Source organism: Hyperolius riggenbachi, chromosome 5 (assembly GCF_040937935.1).
Source record: "Hyperolius riggenbachi isolate aHypRig1 chromosome 5, aHypRig1.pri, whole genome shotgun sequence".
Taxonomy (NCBI): Eukaryota; Metazoa; Chordata; class Amphibia; order Anura; family Hyperoliidae; genus Hyperolius; species Hyperolius riggenbachi.
The window spans coordinates 187,843,443-187,862,540 of record NC_090650.1 but is presented as its reverse complement, the minus strand read 5'-3'; the positions used below and the strand labels follow the sequence as shown (position 1 = coordinate 187,862,540).

General features: G+C 51.2%; 1 protein-coding gene across 4 annotated transcripts in view; it reads left to right on the top strand.

Annotated features, from left to right (window-relative positions):
* TPPP (tubulin polymerization promoting protein) overlaps positions 1-19,098 on the top strand; it is a 439,620-nt gene that overhangs the window by 345,717 nt on the left and 74,805 nt on the right. Inside the window, exon 1 of one of the 4 annotated variants that reach the window (XM_068236500.1) lies at positions 2,941-3,196. The exons of 2 other annotated variants lie outside the window; for them this stretch is intronic. The gene's annotated coding sequence lies outside the window, so the exon portion shown is untranslated. Of the gene's footprint in view, positions 1-2,940; positions 3,197-3,278; positions 3,298-19,098 lie in introns of those variants that run through there. One more of the 4 variants, XM_068236503.1, reaches the window with a different exon arrangement.

The following is a 19,098-nucleotide window of genomic DNA, read 5'->3' as shown; positions in this document are numbered from 1 at the left end:
ACAGGAAGCCCCTTTAGGCAGTGAGTGAGTGCCAGGGATCCCCTTTAGGGTGTGAGTGAGTGACAGGGAGCCCCTTTAGGTAGTGAGTGAGTGACAGGGAGCCCCTTTAGGCAGTGAGTGAGTGCCAGGGAGCCCCTTTAGGCAGTGAGTGAGTGCCAGGGAGCCCCTTTAGGCAGTGAGTGAGTGCCAGATAGCCCCTTCAGGGAGTGAGTGAGTGACAGGGAGCCCCTTTAGGCAGTGAGTGAGTGACAGGGAGCCCCTTTAGGTAGTGAGTGAGTGACAGGGAGCCCCTTTAGGCAGTGAGCGAGTGACAGGGAGCCCCTTTAGGCAGTGAGTGAGTGACAGGAAGCCCCTTTAGGCAGTAAGTGAGTGCCAGGGAGCCCCTTTAGGCAGTGAGTGAGTGCCAGGGAGCCCCTTTAGGGAGTGAGTGAGTGCCAGGGAGCCCCTTTAGGGAGCGAGTGAGTGACAGGGAGCCCCTTTAGGAAGTGAGTGAGTGCCAGGGAGCCCCTTTAGGCAGTGAGTGAGTGACAGTGAGGCCCTTTAGGCAGTGAGTGAGTGCCAGGGAGTCCCTTTAGGCAGTGAGTGAGTGCCAGGGAGCCCCTTTAGGGAGTGAGTGAGTGCCAGGGAGCCCCTTGAGTGAGTGAGTGACAGGGAGGCCCTTTAGGTAGTGAGTGAGTGCCAGGGAGCCCCTTTAGGGAGTGAGTGAGTGCCAGGGAGGCCCTTTAGGGAGTGAGTGAGTGACAGGGAAGCCCCCCCTCTAGCCTCCGCTCCTCCCCCCCTTACCTCGCAGCAGACCTCATGATCAGCGGCGACCCGACCAGTACCAGCGGGCGCCGGACGCACCCGCTCGATATGCGGAAGTAATGTCACTTCCACATATCAGTGCGGGCGCTGGGTCTTAGCGCCCGCATGATTGGTCGCCGGCTCGCCGCCTGATCCTGAGGTCTGAGTGACGCGGCGGCGGCGGCTGGAGGGAGCCGCTGACAGAGGGGGTGAGCGGCGGCCGGGCGGAGATCCGTGGCACCCCAGGATAGATTGGGCGCACGTGCCCCCCCAAAATAGGGCTAGCGACGCCCGTCTCTCTATCCGCAGCAACATGCATAATCTGTGTTTAGTGTGCAGCCTTAGTAGGAGTATGTGCGCATCGCTGCAATAATTAATGAAGTTATATTAATTTGTGGAATCTTTTTAGCTGTTTAATTTTATGTTTACTGTACGGTTGGCCAAGGTTTCCGCCCTCACCGTTGGTGAACCAATGACGCACACCCTAGTCAGGGACCTCAGCAGAGTGGGTGGTGGCCTGGGCGGGTACTCGCACATGTAAGGATTCAGCGTGCGAGCGTGTCTATTGCCCCTGATGACTCCTAGTGACGAAAAGCTAGTACAAATGCCCGGCACCCCCCGATCCCCCGTTTATACATTACCCAGCTTTGATCCAGCGACCGTGCAGCCTCCCCGCACAGCTCTGGTCTTCACTATGGAGAGGATCTCACATGACATCGCTGATGTCATGCGCAAATCCGATCCTCCCCATAGAGGTCCCGAAGCTGTGACGGGAGGCTGCGCGATCGCTGGATTCAGGCTGGGTAATGTATTAACGGGGGCGATCGAGGGGTCCCAGGCACTTGTACTAGCTAGCCTCGTGCTAGCTGAAGGGTTCTCAGGCATGGGATCTCATTTATTCTGCATGGGGGACTCCTGGGGACAGGAAGCTGTATGCCCGACACGGTGTCAGGCATACCGCTAAGGAGATTAAAGGAGTACTGTCGGGGTTTGGAGAAAATGAGTTCAACCGGGGCTTCTAATGGTCCCCTGCAGACTTCCTGTGCCAGCGCAGGCCACTCAGCGATGCTCCAGGCCCCGCCTATGGTTCACTTCTGGAATTTCAAACTAAAGTCGGAAAACCACTGTGCTTGCACAGCTGAGTCCTCGCTCCCGCTGATGTCACTAGGCGTGTACTGCGCAGGTACAGACCATACTGGGCCTGCGCAATACACTCCTGGTGACGTCAGCGGGAGGGAGGGCGCGGCTGTGCTGGCGCAGTGGTTTTCCGACTTTAAAGTCACAAATTCTGGAAGTGAACCAGAGGCGGGGACTGGACTATCGGTGAGTGGCAGCGCGGGCACAGGACGTCTGCGGGGGACCTTTTAGAAGTCCGGAGTAAGTTCAACTCGTTTTCTCCCTACAGTACTCCTTTAAAGGGAAGGTTCAGGGAGTGGGAAAAAAAAATAAAAATCCATATCCACTTACCTTGGGCTTCCTCCAGCCCGTGGCAGACAGGTGGTGCCCTCGCCGCCGCTCCGCAGGCTCCCGGTGGCTGACCCGACCTGGCCGGCTGCCAGGTCGGGCTCTTCTGCGTTCCACCCGGGTGCGCTGACGTCATCGGACGTCCTCCGGGCTGTACTGCGCAGAACTACTGCGCCTGCGCAGTACAGCCCGGAGGACGTCCGATGACGTCAGCACGCCCCCGTGAGGCGCAGATTGGAGCGCAGAAGAGCCCGACCTGGCAGCCGGGCCTGGCCAGGTCGGCCACCGGAGACGACTGGGAGCCTCCGGAGCGGCGGCGATGGCACCTCCTGCCTGCCATGAGCTGGAGGAAGCCCCAGGTAAGTGGATATGGATTTTTTATTTTTTTCCCCACTCCCTGAACCTTCCCTTTAAGGAATTCTAGGCACCAGAACTCCACACCACTTTAGCTGGAGGTAAAGGAAACATGATTACGTGTTTATTATTTATTTTCATGCTGAACCCACCTTGCGGACACTGGAGAGCGGGAGCTAATGCAAGCCTGCACATGGAGAACTGTCAAAGCCAGATGGATGTCCTACAGTACAGTACACACTATTCGTACAGTATCTCTCACGTTCAGCGTATACAGAAACCACTTGGCCAGCCACTCCTCTTCCCGCCCACTAGCCTAACACACCCCCTTCTGAGCCAGCTAGGAGCTTATAGAAAAAAATACTAAATGAATGGTTGCAGTTTCAGATAGCGGTAGTAGCCCCAAATTCCAGCAGTACCTACCATTAGTTTTAAGCGGATACATTCTCTTGGGAATTTTAAAAAGAGGCAGCGGAGTTTCAGATTGGAAGAGAGCATCGCCCAATATAGCTAAGGAGAGGGCGGGCTTCCCTTTTACTGACAGTTTTTTTTTATTTTCCTTTTGGAAGCGTTTGAATTTGGGTTTCCAGAAGACGTAAGTGCTAAAATTATGAATCATGTTGCCATTCTGTCCTAATGGAAAGTACAGAGGTGTTTATTAGCCACGCAGACCGTAACTGTTGTTTACATGGCGGAGTAAGGAAGTGCTTTCGGTTTGTGTGTATGATAAATGCGCAGCTCTGTGACATCATCCTTGTAAACATCTGTGCTGCAGCATGGAACTGTGGAGGGTAGCAGTGTAGCCAATAGAGCCTAATTTGGGGTTTTGACTTGTATGTGAATGCAATGTGTTGTCAGTGCTGTAGTAACAATCCATTAAGGACTCTTTCACAATGGAAGGTCGCATAACGTGCCCCTAATCAGGGCCGGGCCGAGGCATAGGCTGGAGAGGCTCCAACCTCAGGGTGCAGTGTAGGTGGGTTCGCACAATTCATTCAGCTGTCATTCCTAATTGTTTATGAAGCAGAAAGAAATAAGAAAAGGGGATACATAGCAGTGACTGCAAGGCAGATAACTAGATATTAAGGTGTTGGGGAGGTTGTGGGCCCTGTGGCCCTCTTAGTCTGATAGCAATCCATGTGTGACAGCTGGGGTGGGAGGGATGGAGGGGCGCACTTTGATGTCTCAGCCTTGGGTGCTGGAGGACCTTGTCCCTGCTCTGCCCCTAATGCAATGCATTGAAAGACTAACTTGGACGTTCTAGTACATTCTTTTGCCCTGCGTTTGGTGCACCTGGTTTTCGTTGCACAGTGATGGAATGAAAACGGCGCGTGCGTTACATAAAAAAAAAAAAACATTACTAAGCATGTGCAACACACAACGCAGCAGATTTATTGCTAAACGCACAGCATGCAGCACTTCCTAAATATTGCTACACATTACAAACAACGCAATGTGTGCACTGTGAATGTTGCACAGACTTAAAGAGAGTCTGAAGCCAAATTAAATGGCTTTTAAGCTTATATTCAGCAGGGGCATGTTTGCCCCTGCTAAAACGCCGCTATCCTGCGGCATAACGAGGGGTCTTTACCCCCCAAATCCCCCCCCCCCTGCAAAATCAACGACCAACTTGGTCGTGGATTTTGCCGCCCCTGTGCGCTTCCGTGTGAGGCGGATCTCCGCCTCTCCCCCGCCCCTCAGCGAAGGCAGACTGAGCGGGGCAGGGGAGAGGCGGAGATCCGCCGCTGATAGACGCGTGAGTCAGGGCTGCAGCTCATAGCCCTGCCTCACACGGAAGCGCTCCCCGGAGGTAGCAGGGGGGATTTGGGGGGTAAAGACCCTTCGTTATGCCGCGGGATAGCGGCATTTTAGCAGGGGCAAACATGGAGTACATTTGAAATCGGCGCCGGTAGACTTAGGCGCAGGATACAGCGGTATATGGCTGATCCTGCTTCTGCACAAGTCCGGGCCGTTTTAATTACTATTCCCCCTCCAGGCCGACATGGATAGTGGGGGAATGAAATAATTCGGCTTCCAGCGATTGCTGGAGGCCGAATTATTGTGTTTTTTAAGCAACCTGATGGAGCCGACGTTACTCACTGAGCGCTGCAATAGGAGTGATTCCTATTGTAGTCTATGGAGGCACCGGCTGCGCCCAAATCTAGCAGCGCTGAAAAGCACTGCTCCGCAAGCATGCCCCTGCTGAATATAAACTTAACCTCCATGGCAAATTGGCAATAAGCTCGTGGGTTTAAAGCCATTTTTAATTTGGCTTCAGACTCTTTAATATTGCTGTGCGTTAGTCCAAGTTAAAACATTTTCTAACGTGCGACTTTAACATCGCACTGTGAAAGAGGCCTAAACCTTTTTGTTTACTCAGCATGTCAGATGGTCAAGTCATGCATGCTTTACGCAGAAATGAAAAATAAATTATAGACTTGTAGCGCCTAAAAGTGAATGGCAGGAAAAAGTTAAATGTTCAATGTTTATGTTCACACGTATCAGAGCAGGTATAGCTCCTTAATGTATGCTCTCCATTTTGTGGCTAATTAAGATTGCTTTACTTTATCTGGTGTAGCAGAGCCTTCTTTCCAATGCTTGTAGCATCCACTTCCCAATTATGAAGGAAAGGATCTGTACAATTATACAAGTTACCAGCTATGTTTTTGTTCATACATACAATTTACTTATGTAAAAATTATTTCTTACTTGCATTTATGTATATAAAAATTATAATTTCAGACGTAATTATTTAGCCAGTTATTTAACAAAACATGAGTATGCATCCCTTTTGTGATTAAGCATCTTCATTTCAGATAAGGAACACACACTTTTTGTCCACCTTTGATTCGTTCTAAAGAAAGAAGGGCTCGGTTCCCACTTGAGCAGACACAAAATGGCACGGTTAAAGCACAGCTGCTCTCCATTGCATGTCTGCGCCATCCTTCACATTACCTGCCGTATTGCATCAGCTTCACCCGTTGCAGCCTACCGCCATGAGACCGCCACTTGGTCCAGGGAACCACCGCTACAGACCGGAGTCAGCAGTGATGCAACTGGGAAGCATAAGTGTTTGCATTTTGAATGCGGTGGCCAGTCCAGTAAGAACGGACACTTAATTCTATGGGGTGGGTAGGTAGTCAGGCTGGTGGCTAGTGGGGTGGGTAGGTGGTCAGGCTAGTGGGGTGGGTGGCTCAGACTGGAGTCTGGCTGCTGATGGGTCACGCTGGTGGGCTAGTGGGGAGGATGTCGTGGTTTCAGAAACTGAGGAGTCGGGAGTCGCAGTCGCATGATTTTTGTACAAAATCCACAGCCCTGTTAAGTATTAGACTAAGGAGTCGAGGAGTCGGAGTCTGAGCAATTTTGGGTACCCGGAGTCGGAGCTTCAGAAACTGAGGAGTTGGAGTCGGAAGATTTTTGTACCGACTCCACAGCCCTGGTAGATCAGAATCAGAATCAACTTTATTCGCCAAGTACGGCAGGCACCGTACCCGGAATTTTTTGTGAACAAACGGCAATTGGCATACAACATCAACAAGGTACAGATGATACAGATACTAGTGCAGGTAATGGTACAGATAATGGCTACACAGATAATGGCTACACAGAAAATGGTTACACATACGGTCACAGCAGCAATATTTCAGACAGTTTTTGTTTTTTCTCTGGGATGATTAGGGAGTGTCAGTTAGTAGTGCATGAGTTGAGTAGAACAACCGCTTGGGGAAAGAAGGTGTTTTTATGCCTGGTGGTTTTGGTGAGAATAGACCTATAGCGGCGGCCTAATGGAAGGGGGTCGAAGAAGCAACTGCCCGGGTGGGAGGGGTCTTGAGTGATCTTGTTTGCCCTGGACCTCATTCTAGCTGTGTGAAGGATGTCCAGGGGTGACCCTATGATCTTCTCAGCAGCACTGATTACCCTCTGGAGTTTCTGCTTGTCCCTTGCGTTGGCCCCGGAGTACCAGACGATGATGGAGGAGCAAAGGACGGACTCAATGGTGGCAGAGTAGAAGCTGATCATTAGCTCCTGCGGCATGGCAAACTTCCTCAGCTGCCTGAGAAAGAACAGTCTCTGCTGGGCTTTCTTTTGAGTTACAGAGGAGTTCACGTCCCACTTCAGGTTGTCCGTGATGGTGGTGCCAAGGAACCGAGCGCTGTGTACCCTGGAGACCTCAGTGCCATCAATGGAGACCGGACTGGGAGTCGGAGCGTTTCTTCTGAAGTCCACAATTAGTTCCACAGTTTTCGCCGTATTTAGTACAAGTTTATTTTCCTTGCACCACCTGAGGATTCGCTCAATCTCCTTGCGATATTCATGCTCATCATTTCCATCTATGAGGCCTAGTATGGTGGTATCGTCGGCAAACTTGATGACCTTGACAGAGTCAGCAGATGAGATGCAGCTATTTGTGTACAGTGAGAAGAGAATCGGGGACAGCACACACCCTTGCGGGGCGCCAGTGTTGGTGATTCTGGCACTGGAAGAGCAGCCACCAATCCTGACTAACTGCGACCTGTTAGTAAGGAAGTCTTTGATCCAGGAGCACAGATTGAGGTCAACACCGATTTGTACCAGGTTGTCGTACAGGATGTTCGGGCAAATGGTGTTAAAAGCGGAGCTGAAGTCCAGGAGCAGGATTCTGGCGTAGGAGTTGGGTTTATCCAGATGTTCCATGATGTGAGCTAGACTGATGTTAATAGCGTCCTCCACGGACCGGTTGGCCCTGTATGCAAATTGCAGGGGATCCATATTGGTGGCGGTGTGCCCCCTCAGATAAGAGAGTACCAGCTGTTCGAAGGTTTTCATGATGATTGGAGTTAAGGCAACGGGTCTGTAGTTGTTTAGATCTGTGACACCTGGCTTCTTGGGGACCGGTATGATGTTAGCTTTCTTGAAGCAGGAAGGGACCTTGCACATTGTCAGGGATTTGCTGAAGATTGAAGTGAGGATCGGGGCTAGCTGGCTTGCACAGGTCTTCAGGCAGGTTGGGGATATGCCGTCCGGGCCTGGAGCCTTTCTGGTGTTGAGCTTCTGGAGGTGCAGTCGTACGTCAACCTCCTGGATGTTTACCGGTGTCTGATACAGCTTCACTGGCTGCAGGATCTCTGACGCTAGAGCACCAGCCAGCCGCCTGATCCATGCTGTCTCCTTTCTGGGATGCTGCGCACACTAAAACAGGAAGTAGTATGTGCGGCATTGCTGAGAGGAGACAGCGTGGATCAGGTGACTGGCTGGTGCTCTATGTTGCAAAAGGAAATAATCAAGCGCTACTCGTAGGTGCAATAAATCGAGCTGCCAGAGGTAGTTCCAATCCAAAGTGGAGCTGCATAAACTGTATACGTAAACCTCAGCGCTATTCAATCGCCCCAATCCTTCTCCTGCAGCCTGCAGACACCCAGTGCTCAACAAAGATATACAGTGTCCGCCACCATAGGACAAAACAACATGCCAGGCTCAGTAGGATTTTGTTCACAGGGGGTAAAACAATTTTTATTTCACACAATAGTAAAATTATAAACAAAACAACTTACATTGTGGGCCCATGCACACTGGACCCACTTGCATAGAGATCGCTCGAAAGGTTCTTGCACTGAATAAAAATTCTAAGTGCACCTTATTACTTAAGAATGATGTGTTTGGAGTTAGCCCGTCTCTCCTTCCCTACCAGGTTTCGGCTCTATGCCGTCATCAGGGGATATATGACTGGTGCTCAACGTCTGAGAGAGCCTGGAGCCAGTTAAGTTGTATCTACTGCCCGAATCTGCCACCCAAGGCTTGTTGAGCGCGGGGAGAGGGCTGAAAGGGGGATAGAGGTCGGGCCCCCAGCTTCTTCACTCGGGGCGAGTGAACCTCACCTACCCCACACTGCTCGGCACAGCTCCTGGCCGAGATGCACAGCACCAACTTTTGGCAGCTGGGCGGGGTTTCAAAACAACCGCGTGGCTCGCCCACTTAAATAGTCCTGGGGAGAACACTGCTCATTCAGGTCGTAGATCTAACAGAACTGCCAGTGGGAGAACGGAGGGGACCCAAAGGAGGCTGAGGGGCCTCACTGGGTATGAGGGGCTGGAAGAGGCCCCAGATGAGTACAAAATTGCAAATATAACCTCATTTCAGGTTCACTTTAACTCTGTGTCCTGCAATGCAGCCCAGCGTATTTGCATTGGAGTCTGTGGCACTGCAACAATCTATGCGCACAATCTATGGGCACATGCGCCGATTGGCCGCATTTCAGTGATCAAATCACTGAGGGGGGGGGACCAATGCATTTACCCTGTTGCCTGTTGCTGCAGTCTGCTGGGATGATCGCACCGCACCGTGTAACATTCGTCTCAAATGTAGCTGCAGTGCTGGTCACAAAGAGATGAGCTATTAGGCTTTGTTCACATCATAAATCGTCAGCACTATCACAAGCTCTGAGCAATTTAAGAGGTTTTTTTTCTCCGCTTTTCGCTGCATTTTGCACTTAGAAAATCGCTTTTCTAGGCGCTTTTGCAAAGCGATTTATTTTTTCACTTCCTGATGTCAGTCAGGAAGTGAACTCTTTCACCCGGAAATTAATAAATACAATGTATTTATTCAAAAAAGCACTGGAGAAATCGCTATACAAAGCGCCTTTTTCAAGTGCCTTGCGATTTCCCTATACCTTCCATTGAGCAAAAACGCTCAGAAAATGGTACAGGCAGTGCTTTGCTGAACGGATCGAAAACAAACCGCTCAGATGAGAACACTCTCATAGGGAATCATTGCACAAGCTTTTTAGGGCTATTTTCAAAATTTCTGGGGCCTGAAAAAAGGGCAAAAACACCCGAGGTGTGAACAAGCCCATAGCAACATACAGAGGTGGGTGGGGCTAGTTAATAAGCTGTGTACTGGGAAGGACGTGTTCTTCTCGTATGCTATGTGTGGGAATTGTTACTCAGGCTCATGCATACTCGTAGACAGGATCAGGATTTCACTGAACTTCATTTTTGCCTACCACGCTACTTGCTGGGCAGATACACCGCCACCTAAGAAATGTCACTTGTTAGTGAAGCAACATTCGCTTTTCTAGCAGATGCCTGTTTTCTGAAGGGAATTTCTTTGGAATGGCTGCATCAGAAATGTAAATTGTGTGAATAATTGTATAGTGCCCTCTTTACTTAACAACAATTAAAAATCTGGTTAAGTGAAATAGGACTTTAAAAACACACAACCTAAGGGTGCGTACGCGCATCAAATTTTAATTGGCCAGTTTTACCACTTCCATGTAGAATAAGCGCTTGCCTTTACAATCTGTTCATAGCATTCCAAATCTGTTGGCCCTCATACTACATGGAAATAGTAAAATTGGCTGACCAAAAGTGAATGTATGCATGCACTCTTAGGCATTAGTGGTCTGCATAATAGGCAAAGAGGGCCAGAGTTGCAGCTTAGAGCATTATTAACCACCGTAGCGGTATGGACGAGCTCAGCTCGTCCAGTACCGCCAGAGGGTGCCGCTCAGGCCCTGCTGGGCCGATTTTGTTCAAATAAAGTGCAGCACACGCAGCCGGCACTTTGCCAGCCGCGTGTGCTGCCTGATCGGCAGCGATCCGCCGCGAGCAGCGGCGAAAGAGGGTCCCCCCAGCCGCCTGAGCCCTGCGCAGCCGGAACAAATAGTTCCGGCCAGCGCTAAGGGCTGGATCGGAGGCGGCTGACGTCAGGACGTCGGCTGACGTCCATGACGTCACTCCGCTCGTCGCCATGGCGACGAAGTAAGCAAAACATGGAAGGCCGCTCATTGCGGCCTTCCGTGTTACTTTTGGCCGCCGGAGGCGATCAGAACAACGCCTCCGGAGCGACATCTAGTGGGCTTTCATGCAGCCAACTTTCAGTTGGCTGCATGAAATAGTTTTTTTTTTAATTTAAAAAAAACCCTCCCGCAGCCGCCCTGGCGATCTTAACCTCCTTAGCGGTAACCCCGTGTGTGACACGGGGTAAGCCGCCGGAGGGTGCCGCTCAGGCCCTGCTGGGCCGATTTGCTTAATTTTTTTTTTGCTGGACGCAGCTAGCACTTTGCTAGCTGCGCCAGCACCCCGATCGCCGCCGCCGCGCGCCCGATCGCCGCTATCCGGTGCGGCGCGCGGCCCCCCCCCCCCAGACCCCGAGCGCTGCCTGGCCAATCAGTGCCAGGCAGCGCCGAGGGGTGGATCGGGTCTCCCAATGACGTCCCGACGTCGCTGACGTCGGTGACGTCATCCCGCCCCGTCGCCATGGCGACGGGGGAAGCCCTCCAGGAAATCCCGTTCTTTGAACGGGATTTCCTGATCGCCTATCGCCGGAGGCGATCGGCGGGGCTGGGGGGATGCCGCTGAGCAGCGGCTATCATGTAGCGAGCCCTCGGCTCGCTACATGATAAAAAAAAAAAAAAAAATTAAAAAAAACTGTTGCGCTTCCCCCTGGCGGTATTTTTCATACCGCCAAGGGGGTTAATAGAACGCCAGGGTGGTTAAGGCCTCATTCATACCGGCAGCTGCTCTAGTGTATCTGCTTGCAAGTACTCAGCAGACCGCAAGGAAGGGTCCATCACATGGAAGAACATTTGAGCATGGTAGCAACTGTACTCAGTCCTGCCATCCTTTGCAATTGTACTGGCTGTCAATGCGTATGATTTACAAATGCTGCCTTCAGGCTACATTAAATGCAGTCCGAAGGCACTTGCCAGCCAGCAGATTGCAAGCTTTTCAGAAAGAAATATACCGGTACATTAGTTTTTAACAATAAAAATGTTAAACTTAAGAGTGCCAGAGACTGATTAAAGTAAAGGTTGGATACTTACCCGGGGCTTCCTCCAGCCCCATAAGCACGTCTGAGTCCCTCGCCGTTCAGCCGCAATCAGCCCCGGTAACTGGCTCAGTTGCATCAGTCTGAGTCTTCTGTGCATGCACGGGACTTCCGCACATTCGCAGAAGACCCCGAGCGATGCGACTGAGCAAGTTACCAGGCTGATTGCGGGAGGACGGCGAGGGACTCAGACATGCTTATCAGAATCGGAATCAAATTTATTTCGCCAAATAAAGCAAGCGCTGTATTCGGAATTATTTGTGGTACACATGGCATAACATAGTATAGGACAAGACACATGACACAGACAATTTAGAAAACTGCAGTAATGCTGTACATGACAGAAACTAGGTAGTGATATACATACAGAAACTGGGTAATGGTATACATACAGAAACTGGGTAATGGTATACATACTGAAACTGGGTCGTCAGTTAGTATTTGAGTTCCTGCCATGCAGGAGCAGACTACTAGTACTAATAGTGTCACGGTCAGTTACCTGTTCAGAGGAGGCGGCCAGTACGCACGGATACTGGCGGTCGTCCTGGTGGGTCTCGGCGGGGCGACCTGTCGGTGCTCACCAGTGTGCGCTGCGTTGCGCGGCGTAGGCGTTGGCGTCAGGGGGCGCTGGCGTAGGCGTTGTGTGGCGTTGTGTGCACAAGGATGACTGCTGTGTATCTCCTGTTCTGGCGTTTGCGTGTGCGGGCGCTGCGCGTGCGGGCGCGTGCGCGTCTGGGCGTGCGCGCGTGCGTGCGTGTCTGGGCGTGTGCGCGTGCGTGCGCGTGCGTGCGCGCATCTGCGCATGCGCGCGCGGCGTGGTGTGCGGTGCGCAGGCGCGCGCGGCGCGTCATGCTGTGCGCGCCAAGGAGGCCTATTTAAGTCTGGAGAGTGCATTGCCTCCTTGCTGTAGTATTGCAGCAGGTGTGTGTACTCCCGTGCCGTGACTTATAGTCTGTCTTTGTGTTACCCCGGAATCCTGACCTCGGCTTGTCTGACTGCCCGCCTGTTGATGAATCCTGCCTGCCTGACTACCCGCTCTGTTGCCGAACTCTGCCTGTCCGACTACCCGCTCTGTTGCCGACCTCTGCCTGCTCCGACTACCCGCTCTGTTGCCGAACTCCGCCCGTCTGAGAACCCGCTCTGTTGCCGACTCCTGCTCGTCCTAGGATTTACCTTGCTACTGTCCACGCTGGTCGTTGAGTCCTTGCACCACCCGACTCCGGCCAGGGGAGTGCCGCGGTTCCCGTCTGCTCAGCTCCTCATCGGATCCTGCGAGCACTCCTGCTTCCTGCACACCCTAGTGCTCCTGTTCCCACTCCAGAAGTACTGGGTGTCAAGCCGCAAGAGTTGCTACCCTCAGCACAACGGTCTCCTCTGCTACCAGGTCAGTGACATAATACTACAGCCAACAATGGAGACCGCTGAGGTAGCAACGGTTCTAACCACCCTCTGTAATCAGATGGCCGCACTGACAGATGCCCTGAAGGAGCTCCAAGCAGGCCACCAACGGCTGGAAGGCCGCATGGACACCCTCGCAGCAGCTGCACCCAGGCAGGCGCCTGCCCCTGCCGTAGCACCACAAGCACAAGCACCAGCAGCAGGCAACCTTGCTCCTGTACCTGCTCCACTAGCCCCTGAACCTCGAGTTCCCATACCGGAACGGTTTTCTGGAGACAGATCGAAATTTCAAGCCTTTAAACATGCCTGCCAGCTTTATTTCTCTCTGCAGCCACGTACTTTTCCCCATGAGGAGGTAAAGGTGGGCTTTATTATTTCATTACTCCAGGGAGATCCTCAGACTTGGGCTCACAGGTTGATGGATCAAGAACACCCTGCTTTAGCATCAACAGAAGCCTTTTTCACCCACATGGCAGTATTATATGATGACCCACAGCGACAGGCCACAGCCGAAATAGGATTAAGTAAATTACGTCAAGGTCGAAGACCAGTAGAAGAGTACACTTCCGAGTTCCGCAGATGGTCAGCGGATACAGACTGGAATGAGGGTGCATTGAAACACCAGTACCGCCTTGGACTATCTGAAACCTTAAAAGATGAACTGGCTCGGGTGGGAATACCAGCTACTCTTGATGCCTTGATTGATCTGGCAATCCAGATTGATCGTCGGCTACGGGAGCGACAAATGGAAAAAGCAGCAGGCAACTCCTCCCGTGCACTCTGGGTTCCTGCTTTTCCTTCTTCTTCTGGCGCAGCTCCTACTACAACGATGGATCCGGAGGAACCAATGCAGTTAGGGGTTATGCGTTCTCCTGTATCGGCCGAGGAAAAGAACAGAAGAAGGCAAGGGAACCTATGCTTTTACTGCGGAGCTGCTGGTCACTTGATCAAGATGTGCCCGGTCCGACCCATGGGTAAGGTTTATTCATCTAGAAGTCTATCTTCTAGCTGCCTCCCCAAGTTTAGCAATCATCTGACCATTCCTGTTTCATTTCAGTTCCCAGGAAGAATCATTAGAACCACCGCCATCATTGACTCCGGAGCCTGCAGTTGTTTCATGGACCTCTCATTCGCCACCCATCATCAGTTTCCAATGCAGCCCCGCAAAGAACCACTTCACATTCACTTAGCTGACGGATCAACCGTCTGTTCAGGGCCAGTCACTATGGAAACAGTTCCCACCAGCACTTTTCTCCTCGATACTCACCATGAATTACTTAAATTTGACCTTCTAGCTTCACCAATGTTTCCGGTAATCTTAGGACTACCCTGGCTTCAGGCACACAACCCACGTATCAATTGGTCCTCAGGAGTCATCTCTTTCGATTCAGTCTACTGTGGAAGTTGCTGTTTACCTGCTAACCCAATCACTTCTGGCTCGCTGTTATGTACGTCAGAAAGACTTCAAGAAATCGTTCCATCCCAGTACCATGAGTACCTCGATGTCTTTGATAAAAAAAGGGCAGATTGTCTACCCCCTCATCGACCGTATGATTGCCCGATTGACTTAGTTCCAGGATCCAGGATTCCGTTTGGGCGTATGTTTCCCCTATCCGACCCGGAACAAGAAACACTTAAACTTTATATTGAAGAGAACCTTAAAAAAGGATTTATCAGGCCCTCCATCTCTCCAGCAGGAGCAGGAATCTTTTTTGTTCAAAAGAAAGACAAAACACTAAGACCCTGCATAGACTATCGGGAGCTTAATAAAGTGACTATCAAAAATCGTTACCCACTACCTCTGGTTCCAGAACTTTTCCAGAAGCTCCGTGAAGCCAGAATTTTTTCCAAATTGGATTTAAGGGGAGCATATAATCTGGTTAGAATAAGAGCCGGAGACGAGTGGAAAACTGCCTTCAGGTCACGATATGGACATTTCGAATATTTGGTTATGCCATTTGGGCTCTGCAACGCCCCGGCGACCTTTCAGTATTTTATAAACGACGTGTTGAGAGACTTTATCGATCAATTTATAATAGTTTATTTAGACGATATCCTAGTATTTTCAGCCTCATTGGAGGAGCACCGCCATCAGGTCTGTCAGGTACTATCCCGCCTTAGACAACATAATCTGTTAGTTAAAGCCGAAAAGTGTGAGTTTGAGAAGAAGGTTATACAGTTCCTAGGACTTATCATTTCAAACGAAGGATTTACGATGGATCCACAGAAGATCCAGGCAATCCTGGACTGGCCAGCTCCTTCTAACCGAAAGGCAGTTCAGAGGTTTGTGGGATTTGCCAACTTCTATCGCAGATTTATTAAAAACTTTTCCGCAATCATTCTTCCCATCACTCAACTCACACGGCAGAATAGTCACTTCATATGGAATGAAGAGGCTCAGGCGGCATTTGATAAGCTTAAGCAACATTTCACATCTGCTCCTGTTCTCAGACATCCGGACCCGGCACTGGCCTTTGTGTTAGAAGTGGACGCATCCGATTCTGCGGTAGGGGCAGTGCTATCACAAAGACAGGGAATCAGGGCTTTGCTACATCCAGTGGCATTCTATTCAAGAAAACTGTCTGAAGCGGAGAGGAATTACGATGTGGGGGACAGAGAGTTACTGGCTATCAAGGTCGCATTAGAGGAGTGGAGATACCTTCTGGAAGGGGCAGCCCAGCCTATACTTATTTTTACAGATCACCGGAACCTCGAATACCTAAAGACCGCCAAGAGGTTGAATCCAAGGCAGGCCAGGTGGGCTCTTTTCTTCTCACGATTTACATTCCACATCACCTACAGACCAGGTTCAAAGAACACAAAACCAGACGCCTTATCCCGTATGTTTCCAGAAGATGAGAATCCGAGCACACCCGATACAATCTTATCCGATCAGAACTTCTTGATTATTCAACCAGCCCTAATTAACCAGCTCCGTCAGGCATCAACCGGCCCATCAGAAGTCATCAAGGATTCTTTGGAAGAAAGGGAGGGCCTGTGGTGGTTCGGTAACAGGATGTTTGTGCCAGAAGAATTGCGGCACATAGTCCTCGAATCCTGTCATGATCACGTACTGGCAGGTCATTTTGGTGTCACGAAGACTCAGGATCTGGTGCAACGCTCATTCTGGTGGCCCAAGCTTAAAAGAGATTGCAGGTTATACGTAACCGCCTGTCCCGTATGCTGTCGATTTAAAGGATCAAAGTTTAAACCTTGGGGTCTACTTAACCCACTGCCAGTACCACCCAGACCCTGGCACTCCATTTCTATGGATTTTATTGTGGAATTGCCAAGATCAGAGAACTGTAATACCATCTTTGTGGTTGTTGATCGTCTGTCCAAGATGGCGCACTTCTTACCTATGGAAGGTACTCCTTCAGCGCAAAGGACAGCTGAAGTCTTTATTAAAGAAATTGTGCGCCTCCATGGGGTTCCAGCCGACATCATCTCGGACAGGGGGACACAGTTCACATCTCGGTTTTGGAAAGCCTTGTGCAAATCCCTGAACATTCAGCTACACTTCTCATCTGCGTATCACCCACAGTCAAATGGCCAGACAGAACGCACCAACCAGACATTAGAACAGTACTTGAGATGTTTCTTATCATCAACACAAGACAACTGGGTCCAACTCCTGCCATTAGCCGAATTCGCTTATAACAATTCCATTCATTCAAGTACACAACAATCTCCATTTTTCGCAAATTATGGGTTCCATCCGTCATTTCTGCCAAACATGTTTTCAGAGACATTAGTACCTGCTTCCGACAGTTTGATCAAGACGTTACAGGAAAATAACCTGACCTTGCAACAAACCATGGCTCAAGCTCAGGAAAATTACAAGAGGAAGGCTGATCGTCACAGAAGAGACAGTCCAGACTTTAAAGTGGGGGATCCAGTCTGGTTATCTACTGTAAATCTCAAGTTGGCCTGTCCTTCCAAGAAGCTGGGTCCTAAGTTCATTGGACCATTTCCTATCAAAAGGAAGATAGGACCGGTGGCTTTTGAACTGGAGCTCCCTGATAATCTTAAGATTCATCCTGTATTTCATACGGCATTACTAAAACCTACCACTATGGACCCTTTTTCTGGTAGAGCAATGAATCCACCACCACCGATCTTAGTGGAAGGAGAAGAGGAGTATGAGGTGGAAGCAATCTTGGACGCCAGAAGAAGGTACAATCAAATCCAGTATCTCATCAAGTGGAAGGGATATGGCATTGAAGAGAGTTCTTGGGAATCAGCAGTCAACGTCCATGCCACCCATCTGGTTAACCAGTTTCATAAGGATTTCCCAGAGAAGCCAGGCACTAAGGGCATCCGGAGGCTGCCTCTAGAGGGGGGGCATTGTCACGGTCAGTTACCTGTTCAGAGGAGGCGGCCAGTACGCACGGATACTGGCGGTCGTCCTGGTGGGTCTCGGCGGGGCGACCTGTCGGTGCTCACCAGTGTGCGCTGCGTTGCACGGCGTAGGCGTTGGCGTCAGGGGGCGCTGGCGTAGGCGTTGTGTGGCGTTGTGTGCACAAGGATGACTGCTGTGTATCTCCTGTTCTGGCGTTTGCGTGTGCGGGCGCTGCGCGTGCGGGCGCGTGCGCGTCTGGGCGTGCGCGCGTGCGTGTCTGGGCGTGTGCGCGGGCGTGCGCGTGCGTGCGCGCATCTGCGCATGCGCGCGCGGCGTGGTGTGCGGTGCGCAGGCGCGCGCGGCGCGTCATGCTGTGCGCGCCAAGGAGGCCTATTTAAGTCTGGAGAGTGCATTGCCTCCTTGCTGTAGTATTGCAGCAGGTGTGTGTACTCCCGTGCCGTGACTTATAGTCTGTCTTTGTGTTACCCCGGAATCCTGACCTCGGCTTGTCTGACTGCCCGCCTGTTGATGAATCCTGCCTGCCTGACTACCCGCTCTGTTGCCGAACTCTGCCTGTCCGACTACCCGCTCTGTTGCCGACCTCTGCCTGCTCCGACTACCCGCTCTGTTGCCGAACTCCGCCCGTCTGAGAACCCGCTCTGTTGCCGACTCCTGCTCGTCCTAGGATTTACCTTGCTACTGTCCACGCTGGTCGTTGAGTCCTTGCACCACCCGACTCCGGCCAGGGGAGTGCCGCGGTTCCCGTCTGCTCAGCTCCTCATCGGATCCTGCGAGCACTCCTGCTTCCTGCACACCCTAGTGCTCCTGTTCCCACTCCAGAAGTACTGGGTGTCAAGCCGCAAGAGTTGCTACCCTCAGCACAACGGTCTCCTCTGCTACCAGGTCAGTGACAAATAGTCATAATAATGGTGGTGATGGTGGCCCCAGTACAGACCCCGTGCAGTGAGAGCGAGGGCAGGCAGCGGTGAGAACTGACCGAGAGACCCCCGCTAGGGCCTGCCAGTAGGCGGCCCGCCGAGGCAAGGTTGGAGTTAAGCCGCAGAACCGCTTGGGGAAAGAAGGTGTTTTTCCTTCTGGTGGTTTTGCATGGTATAGTCCTGTAGCGGCGGCCCAGGGGGAGGAGCTTGAAGTAGCGGCTGCCTGGGTGGGAGGGGTCACAGGAAATCACAGTGGCCCTCTTCAGCATTCTCGCGGAGTGGAGGAGATCAAGAGGTGGAAGAGGAGATCCGATGATTCTCTCTGCGTCAGCTATGACTCTCTGCAGTTTGTGTTTGTCGCTGGCCGTTGCGCCCGCGTGCCAGACAATGATTGAGGAGCAGAGGATGGATTCTATAGTGGCAGTATAGAAACTGGTCAGCAGTGCCCTGGGCATGCCGAATCTCTTCAGTTGTCGCAGGAAGAACAATCTCTGCTGAAATTTCTTCTGTATATTGGAAGTGTTTGCACCCATTTCAGATTGTTAGTGAGGGTCGTGCCTAGGAACCGCACGGATGTCACCCTAGTGACTTCGGTACCCCCAATGAGGGCAGGTGGGAGAGGGGGAGGGTTCCTCCTGAAGTCTACGACTAGTTCAACAGTCTTTGCGGCGTTGAGTACTAGGTTATTGCCTTTGCACCAGTTACAGATTCTCTCAACTTCGCCGCGGCACTCATGCTTATGGGGCTAGAGGAAGTTCCGGGTAACTATTTAATCTAATCCATCTCTGGTTTACTTTAAAAAAGGAAATGCTCAAAGATTTTGAAATCATCACCACTATTTTTTTCATCTTTCTCAAAACCTCCTTGTGGAGTCTCCCTGCTATTGACTATTGGGCTGCTACTAGAAGTCTTCAGATAGTATAGAGCCTTGCCGTTCCTCCATCTGACCAGTTGTTCCTCAGTTGGTAAAGCTGTTCACCCGAACACCTTTTTTGAACTACTTTTTTCCCTGAG